Source organism: Pseudophryne corroboree, chromosome 5 (genome assembly GCF_028390025.1).
Source record: "Pseudophryne corroboree isolate aPseCor3 chromosome 5, aPseCor3.hap2, whole genome shotgun sequence".
NCBI lineage: Eukaryota > Metazoa > Chordata > Amphibia > Anura > Myobatrachidae > Pseudophryne > Pseudophryne corroboree.
The window spans coordinates 440,934,966-440,955,901 of NC_086448.1; the positions used below are offsets into that span (position 1 = coordinate 440,934,966).

At 49.0% G+C, this 20,936-nt stretch overlaps 1 protein-coding gene across 37 annotated transcripts in view; it reads left to right on the forward strand.

Annotated features, from left to right (window-relative positions):
* Positions 1 to 20,936, forward strand: part of LOC134927837 (uncharacterized) — a 1,188,393-nt gene that overhangs the window by 664,378 nt on the left and 503,079 nt on the right. The gene's annotated exons all lie outside the window — the stretch shown is intronic.

Here is a 20,936-nt window from a genome sequence, read left to right on the forward strand (position 1 = left end):
AAGAGACCCTGGACGATAACTGAGCTTGAAAGAAAAATGTGAGAAGAACAGTGCCCACCTGGCTTTTCGTGGGTTTAAACATTGGGCGGTCTGAAGATATAAAAGATTTTTGTGATCTGTGGTTACTGAGATTGGGTGCTGAGCTCCTTCCAGCAAGTACCTCCACTCTTCAAAAGCAAGTTTTATGGCAAGCAATTCCTGTTCTCCAATGGCGTAGTTTTGTTCTGCCAGAGAGAATCTTCGGGAAAAATAAGCACAAGGATGAGCTTTCTGATCCTCAAAGTACTGGGATAAGACGGCCCCCACTCCTACTGAAGAAGCATCCACCTTCACCTGAAAAGGACGACTGAGATCAGGTTGCCGAAGGATAGGAGCAGACATGAAGGCCTCTTTAGGAAACGAAAAGGCTTTTAGTGCCTCAGGTGGCCAAGCTGTAGAATTAGACCCTTTTTCTTGTTAGTGCTATAATCGGGGCAATGATGGAGGAATAATCTTTAATAAACTTCCTATAGAAATTGGCGAAGCCTAAAAAACGCTGGATTCCCTTCAGAGTGGTAGGAAGGGTCCAATCTCTGATTGCTTGGACTTTGGCAGGATCCATCTATAATTCCCTCCCGGAAATGATGCAACCTAAAAAAGGAATGGGAGGAACCTCAAACGTGCAGTTCTCTAGTTTACAAAAGAGTCGACTTTCCCTTAGACGTCTCAAGACTTCTCTGACTTGTTCCCGATGGACTTTCAGATCTTTGGAAAATATTAGAATATCGTCCAGATACACAACCAGGCACTTATAGAGGAGATCTCGGAATAACTCATTGACATAATTCTGGAAGACTGCTGGAGCACTGCATAAGCTAAAGGGCATCACCAGGTATTCGTAATGCCCATCGCGAGTATTGAACGCAGTCTTCCACTCGTCTCCTGCGTGAATGCGTATAAGGTTATAAGCTCCCCGCAGGTCCAATTTGGTGAAAATGGTAGCCCCCTTTACACGGTCAAATAGTTCAGGAATCAAGGGTAAGGGGTATCTGTTCTTAACTGTAATTTCATTGAGGCCCCGGTAGTCGATGCAAGGCCATAGGCCCCCGTCCTTCTTCTTAACAAAAAAAACCCCTGCCCTGGCTGGAGAAGAGGAAGGGCGAAGGAACCCTTTGGCCAAATTCTCCTGTATGTACTCAGATATCGCTTGGGTTTCTGGGAGAGATAAAGGGTACCTTTGGCCTCTGGGAGGTGTTTTACCAGGCAGTAAATCGATAGGGCAGTCCCAACTCTGGTTGGGAGGCAAGGTATCCACCTCTTGCTTACTGAACACGTCCAGAAAGGGCTGATAGGCATCTGGGAGATCATTGGAGTGCAGGGTAAAGAGTGACTTGACGGTGGATAAACAGCTTTGAGAACATGACTCCCTGTTAGGGTCTCCTGCCCTGTGCTGCCACGTCGTCATGGCAACTGGGAGACAAGTGCTAGCGGAGTAACCTGAGCGCAGCTGATACTCCGGTTCGGGTCTTGTGCTGTGCAGTGGTTACAGGCTCTGTGCACGGCAGGGGATCCGGTGCTGGTTTTTGTGCTCACAGTCTGTGAGGTCTGAGTGGGGCGTGGACAGCACCTGCTTTATAAGGCCTCTTCTCAGGTTAAGCAGATGCTGCTGAATCTTTGTTGGTTAGTCAGTTCCTGAAAGTTAGCCAGCACTGTGTAGCTTTGTATTTGTTGTTGCTTACTGCAAATAGGCCTGGGGATTTGGTACTACACTCTGCCAATCCAGACCTAGCAGTAAGACTGGAGTCAGTCGTTTAGCTTGCTGGGGTTCTTTTACTACTCTGTGAACTTAGCAAGTTTGCGGCTGTATTCTAAGACTTGCCTGCCTAAATCCTGTCTCACTGTGCAAGGTGTCAGGTGTCAGTTTAGTGGCAGTAAGCTGAACCTGTGCACTGCAAGTGAGAATTAGGATTGTGGAGACTCTCCTTGTGTCTATCATTCCATCTCTGACCAAGGAGTTTACTGCCACACCGTTGGTAACCCTTTAGGGTTTTGCTGTTGCCCTTAGCAACAGCATTTCGGGTTCTCTACGTATTAAAACACAACATCTTGCTTTTCCCATCTGAGCATTACTAATACTAGGGAGACACCCAGTTCCTTAGCCTCTGGGCTTCTCTGTTCACTTTGTGTGTATTTTGTTACCCTATCACCTTCTGTGTACGTAATGTCATATTCCCCAGTCTGTCTGTGAGTTCATTTGTTTTGCATACCTATCCGTTCAGACACCAGTACATTCCTGCAGGCACTGGTGTGCATAACAGTTCAAACACCAGTGCATTCCTGCAGGCACTGGAGTGCATAACAGTTCTGACACCAGTACATTCCTGCAGGCACTGGTGTGCATAACATATTCAGCAGCCAAATACTCCTGTTGAAATTTTGGGGGAATATGGAGCATACCCCTCAAAATACGTTGCAACAGGTGGTCGATCAGGTGCAGGTCCTGACTCGACAATTTAATAATTTGTCCATTAAAATGCACACCTCCCAGGCCGCTGGCGGAGCTCCCGCAGCAGCAGCACATTCAGGGGTTAAGGAGCCGAAAGTAAATCTCCCGGATCGTTTTTCTGGAGATCGCTCGCAGTTCTTTTGTTTCAAGGAGAGCTGCAAGCTATACTTCCGGCTTAGGCCTCAGTCTTCTGGGTCGGAGATTCAGCGGGTGGGCATAGTGATTTTCTTGCTACAAGGAGACCCACAGGTCTGGGCATATGGGTTGCAGCCTGACTGTCCATCGCTTAAAAGTGTTGATGCTTTTTTTACGGCACTGGGCATGTTGTATGATGACCCTGACAAGACGGCCTCAGCCGAGGCTCAGATTTCGATCCTTAAGCAAGGGCGAAGGCCAGTTGAGGTTTACTGTACGGAGTTTCGGAGGTTGGCCCATGATACCCAGTGGAATGACCCAGCCCTGAGACACCAGTACCGAAGAGGTCTTTCTAACCAGATAAAGGACCAACTGGTACAATATCCCTTGCCTGATAGCTTGAATCAGCTCATGCAGTTATCCATCCGGGTGGATAGACGGCTGAGAGAGCGTAGGCTTGAAAGGGAGACTGAGGTTTCCTTCTTTCCCAAGGGAACCTCAGACTCTGAGGAATTTTCCGAGGAGCCTATGCAGATTGGGGCTACCCGCCTCTCCTCGCATGAGAAGACGCGGAGGAGACAGCAGGGGTTGTGTTTGTACTGTGGGAATAAAGGTCATGTGGTAGTATCATGCCCAGAAAAGCCGGAAAACTTCAGGGCCTGAGGGTGATGGGAAATATCCTGTCAGGCCAGAAGTCAGAATTTCCCAAGAAGACTTTTATCATCCCGGTGACCTTGAAGATCCTCGGTCAAACTGTCAAGACTGAGGCCTTTGTGGACAGTGGGGCCGACGGGGTTTTTATGGACCGCCAATTCGCCCTGAAACACTCTGTTCCCTTAGTACCCTTGGCATCGGAAATTGAGATTTGTGGGTTAAACGGGGAATCATTATCCCAAGGTAAAATTACCTCTTGCACTAGCCAGATTTCTTTGTTTATTGGAGCCACACACTCTGAAAAATTGTCCTTTTATGTGACTGTCTGTACTTTTGCCCCATTGGTGTTGGGGTTACCCTGGTTAAGGGCCCACAATCCTCAATTTGACTGGGTCTCTGGGGAGATTCTTAGTTGGGGTACTGATTGTTTCAGGAGTTGCTTGAGCCTTCCAGTCAGGCTCTCGCAGCTAAGTTTGCCAGGATTGCCAGGGTGTTATGCAGATTTTGCGGACGTGTTCTCCAAAAAAGTTGCAGAGGTACTACCTCCCCATCGCCCCTATGACTGTGCCATTGATTTGTTGCCAAATGCTAAGCTTCCCAAGAGCAGGTTGTACTCCCTGTCACGTCCTGAGACTCAGGCTATGGCAGAGTACATTCAGGAGAACTTGGCTAAGGGATTTATCAGACCTTCACAGTCTCCAGTTGGGTCGGGGTTCTTCTTCGTGGGTAAAAAGGACGGTTCGTTGCGACCCTGCATCGACTTCAGGGAATTGAACTGTATCATGATTAAAAACTCATACCCACTGCCTCTCATTTCGGTCTTGTTTGACCAGCTTCGTACTGCCACCATTTTTTCTAAGATTGACCTACGCGGTGCGTACAATCTAATCCGAATAAGAGAGGGGGATGAATGGAAGACTGCCTTTAATACCCACTCAGGGCATTATGAATATTTGGTGATGCCTTTTGGGCTCTGTAATGCCCCGGCAGTCTTCCAGGATTTCATGAATGATGTGCTCAGGGAATATTTGGATAGATTCTTAGTTGTATACTTAGATGACATCCTAATCTTCTCCCATTCCCTGGAGGAACATCGGAAGCATGTACGCTTAGTCCTCCAGAAACTCAGAGACCACCGGCTTGGGGCGAAGCTGGAGAAGTGCGAATTTGAAGTTCAGCAAATCGCATTTCTAGGATATATTATCTCCCCAGAAGGTTTCCAAATGGAGGGTTCCAAGGTACAGGCAGTCCTGGATTGGGTGCAGCCCACTAGTTTGAAGGCGCTTCAGCGTTTCCTGGGCTTTGCAACTTTTTATAGACGATTTATCGCTGGATTTTCGTCTATAGTGGCGCCCTTGGTGGCACTCACTAAGAAAGGGGCGGATGTTGCTCACTGGTCTTGTGAGGCTAAAGCGGCTTTTGCCCGTCTCAAAAGGGCATTTGTATCGGCCAAGGTGCTGCGACACCCAGATCCAGAGCGTCCTTTTGTGGTGGAGGTGGATGCCTCTGAGATGGGTATTGGGGCAGTGCTTTCTCAGATGGGAGTGTCTGATAATCGCCTTCATCCCTGTGCTTACTTTTCCCATAAATTTTCGCCTGCCGAGATGAATTATGACGTGGTTAACCGGGAATTGTTGGCTATTAAGGATGCACTCGAGGAGTGGAGACACTGGCTTGAGGGGGCTAAGTTTGTGGTCTCAATTCTCACCGACCATAAGAATCTGGCATATTTAGAGTCAGCGAAGCGTCTCAATGCCAGGCAGGCACGATGGGCTTTGTTTTTTGCTCGCTTTAATTTTTTGATAACATATCGCCCTGGGTCAAAAAACATCAAGGCTGATGCGCTCTCGCGGAGTTTTGCTCCAATCCAGGAGACCACGAGGAGCCGTTGCCCATTGTGTCCCCATCATGTATTAAAGTGGGCATTACCCAGGACCTCTTATCATTAGTCCTTAGAGCACAGGAGCAGGCTTCTCCAGACCTTTCCGGTAGGTCTTTTGTTTGTGCCTCCTAGGTTGAGACAGCGAGTGTTCCTGGAATTCCATGCCAAGAAGTCGGCAGGTCACCCGGGTATTGCCAGAACTCGGGAGTTGCTATCTAGGGCGGTGTGGTGGCCCTCGGTGGCTAAGGATGTGGATCAGTGGGTTCGGGCATGTGACATCTGTGCCCGAAATAAGACTCCTAGAGGGGTTCCTGTTGGCCCATTACATCCACTCTCTATCCCATCTAAGCCATGGACCCACATTTCAATGGATTTTGTGGTGGACTTGCCCAAATCCTCGGGGATGACAGCCATCTGGGTTGTCGTTAACAGGTTTTCGAAGATGGCGCACTTCGTTCCACTGGTTGGGCTGCCATCGGCCAGATGCCTGTCTGAATTATTTATGCTGCATGTTGTGCGTCTCCACGGGTTGCCACTTGATTTGGTCTCTGACCGCGGATCCCAGTTTGTGGCCAAATTCTGGAGGGCATTTTGTTCCGATCTCCAGATTTCTGTCAGCTTGTCGTCAGGCTACCATCCGCAGTCTAATGGGCAGACTGAAAGGGTGAACCAGTCCTTGGAGCAGTTCCTCAGGTGTTATGTCTCCAAGTGTCAGACTGACTGGGTTGCTCATATGTCCATGGCGGAGTTTGCCTATAACAACGCGGCTCACTCTGCTACAGGGATCTCTCCCTTCCTTTGTGTGTATGGGCATCATCCTAAGGCCAATTCTTTTGACCCCCTGGACTCCACGCCTGGTGGTTCCTCTGTGGTTTCGGTCCTTAGAGGTATTTGGCGGAAAGTGAAGAAAGCCCTTGTGTCTGTGTCATTAGTGACCAAAAGGGTTTTTGATAAGCGGAAAAGACCCTGCAGCTTCAAATTAGGAGACTTCGTCTGGTTGTCTACCAAGAATTTGAAGTTGAGACAGCCATCTCATAAGTTAGGCCCCCGGTTCATCGGCCCTTATAAGATCACCAGGGTTATCAATCCGGTGGCATTTCAGTTAGATCTGCCCCGTTCTTTGGGTATCAATAAAACATTTCATTGTTCCCTTTTAAAACGGGCGATTAGTAATCCTTCTTCCAGTGGAAGACCTTCCCCTCTTCTGATACGTGGCCAGAGGGAGTTTGTTGTTGAAAGGATTCTTGACTCCAAGATGGTTCGGGGTCGGCTGTCATTTTTGGTGCACTGGAAGGGGTATGGCCCGGAGGAGCGGTCGTGGGTGCGCAGTTGTGATCTTCATGCCCCCAGACTGATACGCTCTTTCTTCTCGCAGTTCCCCGATAAACCCGGTGGTAGGGGTTCTTTGACCCCTCGTCAGAGGGGGGGTACTGTTAGGGTCTCCTGCCCTGTGCTGCCACGTCGTCATGGCAACCGGGAGACAAGTGCTAGCGGAGTAACCTGAGCGCAGCTGATACTCCGGTTCGGGTCTTGTGCTGTGCAGTGGTTACAGGCTCTGTGCACGGCAGGGGATCCGGTGCTGGTTTTTGTGCTCACAGTCTGTGAGGTCTGAGTGGGGCGTGGACAGCACCTGCTTTATAAGGCCTCTTCTCAGGTTAAGCAGATGCTGCTGAATCTTTGTTGGTTAGTCAGTTCCTGAAAGTTAGCCAGCACTGTGTAGCTTAGTATTTGTTGTTGCTTACTGCAAATAGGCCTGGGGATTTGGTACTACACTCTGCCAATCCAGACCTAGCAGTAAGACTGGAGTCAGTCGTTTAGCTTGCTGGGGTTCTTTTACTACTCTGTGAACTTAGCAAGTTTGCGGCTGTATTCTAAGACTTGCCTGCCTAAATCCTGTCTCACTGTGCAAGGTGTCAGGTGTCAGTTTAGTGGCAGTAAGCTGAACCTGTGCACTGCAAGTGAGAATTAGGATTGTGGAGACTCTCCTTGTGTCTATCATTCCATCTCTGACCAAGGAGTTTACTGCCACACCCGTTGGTAACCCTTTAGGGTTTTGCTGTTGCCCTTAGCAACAGCATTTCGGGTTCTCTACGTATTAAAACACAACATCTTGCTTTTCCCATCTGAGCATTACTAGTACTAGGGAGACACCCAGTTCCTTAGCCTCTGGGCTTCTCTGTTCACTTTGTGTGTATTTTGTTACCCTATCACCTTCTGTGTACGTAATGTCATATTCCCCAGTCTGTCTGTGAGTTCATTTGTTTTGCATACCTATCCGTTCAGACACCAGTACATTCCTGCAGGCACTGGTGTGCATAACAGTTCAAACACCAGTGCATTCCTGCAGGCACTGGAGTGCATAACAGTTCTGACACCAGTACATTCCTGCAGGCACTGGTGTGCATAACACTCCCCCCAGGCGAGTACGTCCATAGTTTGCCAATCCAAGCGTGGGATGTGCTCCTGCAACCACGGGAATCCTAGGATTATTTTTTGAGAGGCTTTGGGAATTACCAGGAAAGAGATAAATTCAGAATGGAGAATAGCAACTGTCATCTTTAGAGGAACTGTACGGTGGGTGATGATCCCTGCAGTGACATAACTTCCGTCAACCGCGGTGATAGAGATAGCTCGCTCCAAACGAGTGGTTGTTATTTCAGACTGTCGGACTAAGGCGGAAGTAATGAAACCCTCTGCAGCTCCAGAATCCAAAAGTGCTGTAACATGAAAGGAGGTAGAGGCAAGTTCCAGACATACAGCCAACAGTGATTCCTTCATGGTAAATTGGTTGGGGAATGCGCCTAGCTTAACCTCTCCTGCGTAAGCTAGGAGCGGGAGTTTCCTAGTCATTGAATACAAGACTTAATAAAGTGGTCGGCCGCCCCACAATACATGGAGAGGTTTCCTTGTCTGCATCTTTGACGTTCCTCATTGGTGAGACGAGAACGGCTGACCTGCATGGGTTCTTCAGTAGACGGTGAGGATGGTCTAGGGAGTGGGACAAGCCCGAGATTTGGGTCGCTCGAACCTTGTTTTCTCAAGACAGCGTTCCTTGTATCTTCGATCCATCTTGTTACATAAAGAAATAAGCTGATCGAGCTTAACTGGCACATCCTGAGTGACCAGGTCATCTTTAATTTTGTCGGAGAGACCGTTCCAAAAGGCGGCAATGAGAGCCTCTTCATTCCAGACCCTCGGCCCTTGGCAGCCGCACATCCATCCAGAAGGACTCGCCGCCAGCAGCTCCCTGCCGCCGCAGCTGCGCCAACCAGCGGGATGGTAACCTGCGGGAGCACCCACCGGAGGTAAGGCACCAGAGCCTGACAGTACCCCCCCCCCCCCCCCCCGTTTTAAGGGTGGGCTCTGAACACCCTTGTGCTTTCATCGGATTCTTGGTATGAAAGGCCCGGACTAATCTTGGAGCATGGACGTCCTCTTCAGAAACCCAGGATCTTTCCGCCGGTCCATATCCCTTCCAATCAATAAGATATTGGAGATGACCATATCTTTTACAGCAGTCAAGGATCCTATGAACTTCAAATTCTTCTCCCTGAGCAGCTTGCACCTTGGGAGGTCTAGGGAGCGCAGCCCGAAAACGGTTCAGTATGAGAGGCTTCAATAAGGAGATGTGAAATGCATTTGGGATCTTCAAGTATGAAGGCAACGTCACTTTGTATGCTACTGGATTCAATACTTTTTCAATAGGATATGGTCCAATGAATCTGGGGGGAAATTTCTTGGAAGGGACCTTGAGTCTTAAGTTTTGAGTAGAAATCCAGACTTGATCACCCACTTTGAGACTAGGGACAGCCTTCCGTTTCCGATCTGCAAAAAACTTGTATTTATTGGACGTTTTAAGCAGAGCCTCATGAACTTGTTTCCACATCTTAGTGAATTGCTGAAGGGCTAACTCTGCAGCAGGTACTTTGAGAGCTGGGAGAGATTAGAAAGCAGGAACACGTGGATGTAGTCCATAATTCACATAAAAGGGTGTGGAATCAGTAGCGGAATGGTAGAGATTATTGTGAGCAAATTCAGCAAATGGAAGATTTCAGCCAATCGTCCTGAGAAGAAGACATGAAGAGTCGTAGGAAAGTCTCTAAGTCTTGGTTCACTCTCTCAGTCTGGCCATCCGTTTGGGGATGGTATGCAGAAGAGAAACTTAATTCCATTCCAAGAGCTGAACTCAGTGCTCTCCAGAATTTAGCCACAAACTGAGGCCCTCGATCTGAAACTATCTCTTGCTGAAGTCCATGTAACCGGAAGATGTCTGATATGAACATTTTTGATAGTTGTGGAGCGGTTGGAAGACCTGTGAGTGGGACAAAGTGCGCCATTTTGGAAAATCGGTCCACAATGACCCAAATGGTGTTTCGTCCTCTGGAGACAGGTAGGTCAGTTATAAAGTCCATGGAGATGTGTGTCCAGGGTTTTTGTGGAACCGATAGTGGATGAAGAAGACCTGATGGTGATCCTCTTGGACTTTTATGTTGGGCGCACTTTGGGCAGGCAGCTATGAATTCCAAAACATCCATCTTCAGATGAGGCCACCAATAGGAGCATTGGATGAACTTAAGAGTCTTGAGGCTACCTGCGTGCCCCATATACGGTGAGGTATGAGCCCATGTGAGCAGTTTTTCCTGAGTTCTGGTTCAACGAAGGCTTTTCCCGGTGGCGGAAGCGGAGTAGTATGAGTTGCAGCAAAGGAGGCAGGATCTAGGATGAATTGTCTGTCCGGAAGATCTGTGGACTCTGAATCAATGAATGAGAGAGCGCATCTGCTTTCCGACTAAGAGACCCTGGACGATAACTGAGCTTGAAAGAAAAATGTGAGAAGAACAGTGCCCACCTGGCTTTTCGTGGGTTTAAACATTGGGCGGTCTGAAGATATAAAAGATTTTTGTGATCTGTGGTTACTGAGATTGGGTGCTGAGCTCCTTCCAGCAAGTACCTCCACTCTTCAAAAGCAAGTTTTATGGCAAGCAATTCCTGTTCTCCAATGGCGTAGTTTTGTTCTGCCAGAGAGAATCTTCGGGAAAAATAAGCACAAGGATGAGCTTTCTGATCCTCAAAGTACTGGGATAAGACGGCCCCCACTCCTACTGAAGAAGCATCCACCTTCACCTGAAAAGGACGACTGAGATCAGGTTGCCGAAGGATAGGAGCAGACATGAAGGCCTCTTTAGGAAACGAAAAGGCTTTTAGTGCCTCAGGTGGCCAAGCTGTAGAATTAGACCCTTTTTCTTGTTAGTGCTATAATCGGGGCAATGATGGAGGAATAATCTTTAATAAACTTCCTATAGAAATTGGCGAAGCCTAAAAAACGCTGGATTCCCTTCAGAGTGGTAGGAAGGGTCCAATCTCTGATTGCTTGGACTTTGGCAGGATCCATCTATAATTCCCTCCCGGAAATGATGCAACCTAAAAAAGGAATGGGAGGAACCTCAAACGTGCAGTTCTCTAGTTTACAAAAGAGTCGACTTTCCCTTAGACGTCTCAAGACTTCTCTGACTTGTTCCCGATGGACTTTCAGATCTTTGGAAAATATTAGAATATCGTCCAGATACACAACCAGGCACTTATAGAGGAGATCTCGGAATAACTCATTGACATAATTCTGGAAGACTGCTGGAGCACTGCATAAGCTAAAGGGCATCACCAGGTATTCGTAATGCCCATCGCGAGTATTGAACGCAGTCTTCCACTCGTCTCCTGCGTGAATGCGTATAAGGTTATAAGCTCCCCGCAGGTCCAATTTGGTGAAAATGGTAGCACCCTTTACACGGTCAAATAGTTCGGGAATCAAGGGCAAGGGGTATCTGTTCTTAACTGTAATTTCGTTGAGGCCCCGGTAGTCGATGCAAGGCCATAGGCCCCCGTCCTTCTTCTTAACAAAAAAAAACCCTGCCCTGGCTGGAGAAGAGGAAGGGCAAAGGAACCCTTCGGCCAAATTCTCCTGTATGTACTCAGATATCGCTTGGGTTTCTGGGAGAGATAAAGGGTACCTTTGGCCTCTGGGAGGTATTTTACCAGGCAGTAAATCGATAGGGCAGTCCCAACTTTGTTTGGGAGGCAAGGTAGGAAGGGTCCAATCTCTGATTGCTTGGACTTTGGCAGGATCCATCTATAATTCCCTCCCGGAAATGATGCAACCTAAAAAAGGAATGGGAGGAACCTCAAACGTGCAGTTCTCTAGTTTACAAAAGAGTTGATTTTCGCTTAGACATCTCAAGACTTCTCTGACTTGTTCCCGATGGACTTTCAGATCTTTGGAAAATATTAGAATATCGTCCAGATACACAACCAGGTGTCACGATCCGGGTATCTGGACGCCATTACTTACCCTTCAGATGCCTCCTAAGGCTGGCTCAGCGTTCCAGGACCGGATCCCGCTGTTCCTGAGTTTCCACATGCAGAATGTCAGAGTGGTGATTTCATCAGCCGCGGCCTCCGCTGTGCCCGCGTGGTTAAATGTGCGCTTGTCAGTCTGGCGTCTCCTGTCTCCTGTGGCCGGCGTCGCCATTACTGTTTCAATTCTCACATGGATTACAAACCAAACTTCCCTCCAAGTGTCTGCATGGGCGCAGCCATCTTGGATTTTGTCATCTGATCATTTCCACCAATCTGCTGTCTGTATTGTTGATTTGCATAATTGCCTAGTCAACCCCTTCCTTGCTGCAGGTATAAGTAAGCTGTGCCTGAGCAAGGAAGGCGTCAGTGCTTTGGTTGTCTAACCTAGTTCCAGTTTGTCTCTCTCCTGTGGTTGTCTTCCAGGTTCCAGCTCCTGTCTCCAGACTTCTGCTATAGAGACCCGCACCAGCATTCCATCTGCGGTGTAGCCTGACTCTCCGATCCATTCTGGACTCACCAGTTTCCAGCTACAACAATCACCTGCTTCCAGCCCAGCTTCCAGCAGTGTACAGCTTCTCTTAAAGGGCCGGTGTCCTTTCTGCAGTTTACCACTCTCCACCGGTATTATTATTTCACCGCTCTCAAACAATCACCTGCTTCCAGCCTAGCTTCCAGCAGTGTACAGCTTCTCTTAAAGGGCCGGTGTCCTTTTCTGCAGTTTACCACTCTCCACCGGTATTATTATTTCACCGCTCTCAAACTCCAAACTTCATTATTATTTCATCGCTCTCAAGTTCGTTTATTATTTAACTGGTTCCAGCCAGTATCCACTCCGTACCAACAACAGTCTGGTTCCAGCCAGTATCCACAGCAGCCGTTTTACCTTCAGCAGCCCAGCCTTTCCTGGAACATCAGCTGGTACGATCCTGGGTTCTCTCCATTGCTACAGTCAGGCCTGGTAAGGACTTTCCAACTAGAAGATTATAAGAACTGTCTCACACTACCAGTGCCTGTGGCCCTTGCCACACTGTAGTACCCAGGAATTGTATTTATCCTCTGTTGACTTTTATGTTTCCTTTTACTGCTGCTGTGTTACGGAGTTTGTCATAATAAACATCATTGACTTTTATCCTGGTTGTCGTGGTCACGCCTTCGGGCAGTTATTCTACATGTTACTTACATGTCTAGGGGTCTGATACAACCTCCCAGGTTCCGTTACATCTCAGCCCCTACAACTGAGGCTGCCTCCCGCCAGCTCAGGCCCTCAGTTGTGACACCAGGCACTTATAGAGGAGATCTCGGAATAACTCGTTGACATAATTCTGGAAGACTGCTGGAGCACTGCATAAGCTAAAGGGCATCACCAGGTATTCGTAATGCCCATCGCGAGTATTGAACGCAGTCTTCCACTCGTCTCCTGCGTGAATGCGTATAAGGTTATAAGCTCCCCGCAGGTCCAATTTGGTGAAAATGGTAGCACCCTTTACACGGTCAAATAGTTCGGGAATCAAGGGCAAGGGGTATCTGTTCTTAACTGTAATTTCGTTGAGGCCCCGGTAGTCGATGCAAGGCCATAGGCCCCCGTCCTTCTTCTTAACAAAAAAAAACCCTGCCCTGGCTGGAGAAGAGGAAGGGCAAAGGAACCCTTCGGCCAAATTCTCCTGTATGTACTCAGATATCGCTTGGGTTTCTGGGAGAGATAAAGGGTACCTTTGGCCTCTGGGAGGTATTTTACCAGGCAGTAAATCGATAGGGCAGTCCCAACTTTGTTTGGGAGGCAAGGTATCCGCCCCTTGCTTACTGAACACGTCCAGAAAGGGCTGATAGGCATCTGGGAGATCATTGGAGTGCAGGGTAAAGAGTGACTTGACGGTGGATAAACGGTGGATAAACAGCTTTTGCCAATCCAAGCGTGGGATGTGCTCCTGCAACCACGGGAATCCTAGGATTATTTTTTGAGCGGCTTTGGGAATTACCAGGAAAGAGATAAATTCAGAATGGAGAATACCAACTGTCATCTTTAGAGGAACTGTACGGTGGGTGATGATCCCTTAAGGGATATAACTTCCGTCAACCGCGGTGATAGAGATAGCTTACTCCAAACGAGTGGTTGTTATTTCAGACTGTCGGACTAAGGCGGAAGCAATGAAACCCTCTGCAGCTCCAGAATCCAAAAGTGCTGTAACATGAAAGGAGGTAGAGGGAAGTTCCAGACATACAGCCAACAGTGATTCCTTCATGGTAAATTGGTTGGGGAATGCTCCTAGCTTAACCTCTCCTGCGTAAGCTAGGAGTGGGAGTTTCCTGGTCATTGAATACAAGACTTAATAAAGTGGTCGGCCGCCCCACAATACATGGAGAGGTTTTCTTGTCTGCATCTTTGACGTTCCTCATTGGTGAGACGAGAACGGCTGACCTGCATGGGTTCTTCAGTAGACGGTGAGGATGGTCTAGGGAGTGGGACAAGCCCGAGATTTGGGTCGCTCGAACCTTGTTTCTCTATCGTCCTAGTGGATGCTGGGGTTCCTGAAAGGACCATGGGGAATAGCGGCTCCGCAGGAGACAGGGCACAAAAAGTAAAGCTTTAGGATCAGGTGGTGTGCACTGGCTCCTCCCCCTATGACCCTCCTCCAAGCCTCAGTTAGATTTTTGTGCCCGGCCGAGAAGGGTGCAATCTAGGTGGCTCTCCTAAAGAGCTGCTTAGAAAAGTTTAGCTTAGGTTTTTTATTTTACAGTGAGTCCTGCTGGCAACAGGATCACTGCAACGAGGGACTTAGGGGAGAAGAAGTGAACTCACCTGCGTGCAGGATGGATTGGCTTCTTGGCTACTGGACATTAGCTCCAGAGGGACGATCACAGGTACAGCCTGGATGGTCACCGGAGCCTCGCCGCCGGCCCCCTTGCAGATGCTGAAACGAGAAGAGGTCCAGAATCGGCGGCAGAAGACTCCTCAGTCTTCTTAAGGTAGCGCACAGCACTGCAGCTGTGCGCCATTTTCCTCTCAGCACACTTCACACGGCAGTCACTGAGGGTGCAGGGCGCTGGGAGGGGGGCGCCCTGGGAGGCAAATGAAAACCTTGTTTGGCTAAAAATACCTCACATATAGCCTCCGGGGGCTATATGGAGATATTTAACCCCTGCCAGAATCCGTTAAGAGCGGGAGACGAGGCCGCCGAAAAAGGGGCGGGGCCTATCTCCTCAGCACACAGCGCCATTTTCCCTCACAGAAAGGCTGGAGGGAAGGCTCCCAGGCTCTCCCCTGCACTGCACTACAGAAACAGGGTTAAAACAGAGAGGGGGGGCACTAATTTGGCGTTAGAAATATATAAAAAAGATGCTATAAGGGAAAACACTTATATAAGGTTGTCCCTATATAATTATAGCGTTTTTGGTGTGTGCTGGCAAACTCTCCCTCTGTCTCTCCAAAGGGCTAGTAGGTCCTGTCCTCTATCAGAGCATTCCCTGTGTGTGTGCTGTGTGTCGGTACGTGTGTGTCGACATGTATGAGGACGATGTTGGTGAGGAGGCGGAGCAATTGCCTGTAATGGTGATGTCACTCTCTAGGGAGTCGACACCGGAATGGATGGCTTATTTAGGGAATTACGTGATAATGTCAACACGCGCCAAGGTCGGTTGACGACATGAGACGGCCGACAAACAATTAGTACCGGTCCAGACGTCTCAAAAACACCGTCAGGGGTTTTAAAAAATGTATTCCTTATTAGGGCCACACGTTAAGGGCAATGAAGGAGGTGTTACATATTTCTGATACTACAAGTACCACAAAAGAGGGTATTATGTGGGATGTGAAAAAACTACCGTAGTTTTTCCTGAATCAGATAAATTAAATGAAGTGTGTGATGATGCGTGGGTTCCCCCCGATAGAAAATATGGGCGGTATACCCTTTCCCGCCAGAAGTTAGGGCGCGTTGGGAAACACCCCTTAGGGTGGATAAGGCGCTCACACGCTTATCAGAACAAGTGGCGGTACCGTCTATAGATAGGGCCGTCCTCAAGGAGCCAGCTGACAGGAGGCTGGAAAAATATCATAAAAAGTATATACACACATACTGGTGTTATACTGCGACCAGCGATCGCCTCAGCCTGGATGTGCAGAGCTGGGGTGGCTTGGTCGGATTCCCTGACTAAAAATATTGATACCCTTGACAGGGACAGTATTTTATTGACTATAGAGCATTTAAAGGATGTATTTCTATATATGCGAGATGCACAGAGGGATATTTGCACTCTGGCATCAAGAGTAAGTGCGATGTCCATATCTGCCAGAAGATGTTTATGGACACGACAGTGGTCAGGTGATGCAGATTCCAAACGGCACAAAGGTGTATTGCCGTATAAAGGAAGAGGAGTTATTTGGGGTCGGTCCATCGGACCTGGTGGCCACGGCAACTGCTGGAAAATCCACCGTTTTTACCCTAAGTCACATCTCTGCAGAAAAAGACACCGTCTTTTCAGCTTCAGTCCTTTCGTCCCTATAAGAGTCATATCTGCCCAGGGATAGAGGAAAGGGAAGAAGACTGCAGCAGGCAGCCCATTCCCAGGAACAGAAGCGTTCCAACCCTTCTGACAAGCTCTCAGCATGACGCTGAGACCGTACAGGACCCCTGGATCCTACAAGTAGTATCCCAGGGGTACAGTTTGGAATGTCGAGACGTTTCCCCTGCGCAGGCTCCTGAAGGCTGCTTTACCAAGGTCTCCCTCCGACAAGGAGGCAGTATGGGAAAAAATTCACGAGCTGTATTCCCAGCAGGTGATAATTAAATTACCCCTCCTACAACAAGAAAAGGGGTATTATTCCACACTATATTGTGGTACTGAAGCCAGAAGGCTAGGTGAGACCTATTCTAAATCTAAAAAAATTTGAACACTTACAAAGGTTCAAATCAAGATGGAGTCACTCAGAGCAGTGATAACGAACCGGGAAGAAGGGGACTATCTGGTGTCCCGAGACATCAGGGATGCTTACCTCCATGTCCCAAATTTGCCCTTATCACTAAGGGTACCTCAGGTTCGTGGTACAGAACTGTCACTATCAGTTTCAGACGCTGCCGTTTGGATTGTCTACGGCACCCCGGGTCTTTACCAAGGTAATGGCCGAAATGATGGTTCTTCTTCGAAGAAAAGGCGTCTTAATTATCCCTTACTTGGACGATCTCCTGATAAGGGCAAAGTCCAGGGAACAGTTGGAGGTCGGAGTAGCACTATCTCGGATACTGTTACAACAGCAGGGGTGGATTCTAAAGATTCCAAAATCGCAGCTGATCCCGACAACAAGTCTCCTGTGCTTAGGGATGATTCTGGACACAGTCCAGAAAAAGGTGTTTCTCCCGGAAGAGAAAGCCAGGGAGTTATCCGAGCTAGTCAGGAACCTCCTAAAATCAGTGCATCATTGCACAAGGGCCATGGTAAAAAAAATGGTGACTTCCTTCGAAGCAATTCCAGTCGGCAGATTTCATGCAAGAACTTTTCAGTGGGATCTGCTGGACAAATGGTCCGGATCGCATCTTCAGATGCATCAGCGGATAACCCTATATCCAAGGACAAGGGTGTCTCTCCTGTGGTGGTTACAGAGTGCTCATCTTCTAGAGGGCCGCAGATTCGGCATTCAGTTTTGGATGTTGGTGACCACGGAGGCCAGCCCGAGAGGCTGGGGAGCAGTCACACAAGGAAAAAATTTCCAGGGAGTGTGATCAAGTCTGGAGATTTTTCTCCACATAAATATAGCTAAGGGTAAATTTATAATGCTCTAAGCTTAGCAAGACCTCTGCTTCAAGGTCAGCCGGTATTGATCCAGTGGGATAAAACATCACGGCAGTCGCCCACGTAAATAGACAGGGCGGCACAAGAAGCAGGAGGGCAGTGGCAAAAACTGCAAGGACTTTTCGCTGGGCGGAAAATCATGTGATTGTTAGGTTCCTGGTGCTCAGAACAAGGGAGATGTTATGAAGCGAGTCCAGAGCACCAGGACGGAATGCTGGGAAAGGGGAATGGAAAGGGAATAGCCCCTGGCGCCCTATCTCCGTTGTCTCACCCGTGCTGTCAGTACACTCTTGCGAGACTATGGTTGCTTGAGCCCATGGCAGCCGCGTTTGAAGGGCGGATTACGTCTGCCCAACTTCGATGCCCCCTCAGGTCTTAATGAGAGACAAAGAGTGAACCGAGACAGGGTGATAACAAGGGGCCCTCTGACTAAACAACAAGGCCAGGGGCTACTAACAAACCTAAAAGCAAAGTATGTGCGGCTTGCCGCCAAAGGAAAAGAACAACAAAGGAAATGCTGACCACACACCGACACAATACTTTTGTGTACCGGCGGTGACAGCATAAGCAGAACCCTCTGCAAAACACCAGTGACAGAAATAATAAGGGAACACAGCGGCCTAAGCCAACGGACGCGGCCGTGCCGCTACTCACGGAACCGGTACGAATACTGGCAAACGGACAGGAACTCCCAATGCTGCTGACACAGACTCTCAGAACTGGAGGACAGGCAGAATCCCAAACGACAGACCGGTGGACACCAAGAAGCCAGAAACTTGCACAGGCAAAGGTACTGGACCTCAGGACAGGAACGCCTCACGGCAGGACACGGGATCAGACATAGGAATCGACACAGGGACTGACACAGGAATCGACACAGGAAGCTCAGGAACTAGCAGGAACCAAGCTCAGAACTCAAGCAGACTGAAAACCCAGGAATTATCACCAGCATCTGTGAATTGCAAACAGCCAGCATATAACAGAGAGGCCTAATTAGTAATCCCATGCAGCTGCCTTGTTGCATGATTCCAACTGACCAGATGCAATTAGCAGCCAGGTGAGGCTGAACACAAGGGAACAAGCTGCAATTACACAGACTCACCAGCGGCAGCAGACAAGAGGATTCTAAAACAGAGCAACAGGAAATCCTGGCATGCAAGACAACTTTATAAACATAAAATAGGAATGAACCACTACCTGTGGTTCATAACAGTATCCCCTCCTTAAGGGTGAGCTCCGAGCACCCCATGACACCTACGGGGAACATAAACAGAAGTATAACATGAAATACAAAACAAAACTGCAAAACAGGAATGAGCCACAGCCGTGGCTCATAACATCACCCCCCCCTTGAGGAGGGGTCAAAAGACCCCAAAATTCAGACTATCCAGAACAAGGGATACAAAAAAAAAAAACCTGACACACTGGTCTAACAGACAAGAAAAAAAAAAAAAAACAAGAAAAAAAAAAAAAACAAGTTGTAGCAACAACTTGTAACAGTGCCCTCCCCTTGATGGTGGCCACTGGACACAAGACAAGGGGAAAAAAAAATCTTTTTTTATCAAGGCAAGAGTCAAAAATTATTTCTTTTTCTTCTTCTTCTTTTTACAAAGCTCTTTAGGTCTGACCAAGGTAATTCCCCAAACATTGTCTGAACTGATGGTACCACCCAGCAAGGCTGCGTTCAAATCAGAGACAGGTCTCTTACCCTTGGGAGCTGAACTTTCTGGTAAAGTACTAATATTAGAAGAAGAAGTCAAAAAAGCACATCCTGCAGTCAAAACAACGGGCTGGGACTCTTGTGCTGAGTTTGCAGTATTTGGTGGACTCTCAGCAGACAAGACGGCTGACCTAGACGAACCTGAATCAATTTCTTTGGAACCATATCTTTTAATAATTGCATCACTGAATGCTGGGGGATCCTGAAGAATGGGATCTTCAGCTTTCATTAAGCTGGTCGCCCACTCAAAAGGCTCTCCTCTAAAAGAATAAATCAGATAGAGCACAAGGTTCTCTGGAGTGATGCCCAGAAATGGTCTAGACAACATAATAATGTAATAGTGTTTGTAAAGCGCCAGAAATTGGGCTAAGTCCCCATCAAAGATTATGGATGTTGAGATATCAGAGTCAGGATCTGTTTCCTTCTCATCTGACTGACTGGAGTGCTTTGCTAGGACCTGGTCACTATTGACCTTACTCGAAGCTGAGACTCTCTGAACCCCACCCGGGGCAGTGACTTTCTGAACCCCACCCGGGGCAGTGACTTTCTGAACCCCACCCGGGGCAGTGACTTTCTGAACCCCACCCGGGGCAGTGACTTTCTGAACCCCACCCGGGGCAGTGGCCTCCGGGAACCCCGCTGGGGCAGTGGCCTCCGGGAACCCCGCTGGGGCAGTGGCCTCCGGGAACCCCGCTGGGGCCAGCACCTCGGATTCTTTTACTGGGACCGGGCCGTTGGCCTCCCTGACTGGGATCGGGCCATCGGCCTCCCTCTCTGAGTCGATAATTATCGAAAGTTCTCCCGGGACTATGACTTCCGGGACTTTTGCTGAAGCAATAACGTTCAGATCCTCCACTAATGCTATGCTTCTCAAGTTCTTTCCTGGGGAAGCGACTTCTAGACCCTTCTTTGGGGCTGCGTCTCTCGAGACCCCACTTGGGGATATTACTTCAAAGATCCCTTCTGGGGTTTTGCTTCTCGAGTTCCCTTCAAGAACTATGGTTTTAGAGACCCTTTCTTGGGTTGCGCGTTTCAAGTCCCTACCTGGGGTGACAGCTTCTGAGACCCCTTCCGGTATGGACACCTGAACTATAATATTTGATGTCCCTCTATAAGCTAGGGCATCGGGTACCGCTCCAGCACTCTGGGCATCGGGTACCGCTCCAGCACTCTGGGCATCGGGTACCGCTCCAGCACTCTGGGCATCGGGTACCGCTCCAGCACTCTGGGTATCGGGTACCGCTCCAGCACTCTGGGCATCGGGTACCGCTCCAGCACTCTGGGCATCGGGTACCGCTCCAGCACTCTGGGCATCGGGTACCGCTCCAGCACTCTGGGCATCGGGCACCGCTCCAGCACTCTGGGCATCGGGCACCGCTCCAGCACTCTGGGCATCGGGCACCGCTCCAGCACTCTGGGCATCGGGCACCGCTCCAGCACTCTGGGCATCGGGCACCGCTCCAGCACTCAGGGCATCGGGCACCGCTCCAGCACTCAGGGCATCGGGCACCACTCCAGGACCCTGGGCTACGGGCACCACTCCAGGACCCTGGGCTACGGGCACCACTCCAGGACCCTGGGCATCGGGCACCACTCCAGGACCCTGGGCATCGGGCACCACTCCAGGGGCTTGCAACTCCGCTTCCACAGGAACCTCAAGAGAGGAGAAAAACATTCTTTTTTGATTCCTGAATCTATAATGGGGCTCCCTTGCCCAAGGACCCCAATTATAGGACAGAGAGCTTTTTAGTGTGGGTTGTGTGACAAGTACCTCTGCCACAGTAGAGACAGGAGTAGGTCTTGTATCCTGACTCAACTTGGCCAGAGGGCAAGACTCGTCACCACACTTTGGCTTGCGCAACTCACAGGTCTGCAGATAGTGGCCTAAACCCCCACAATATAGGCATAAGTTTAAGTTTCTGCGACGC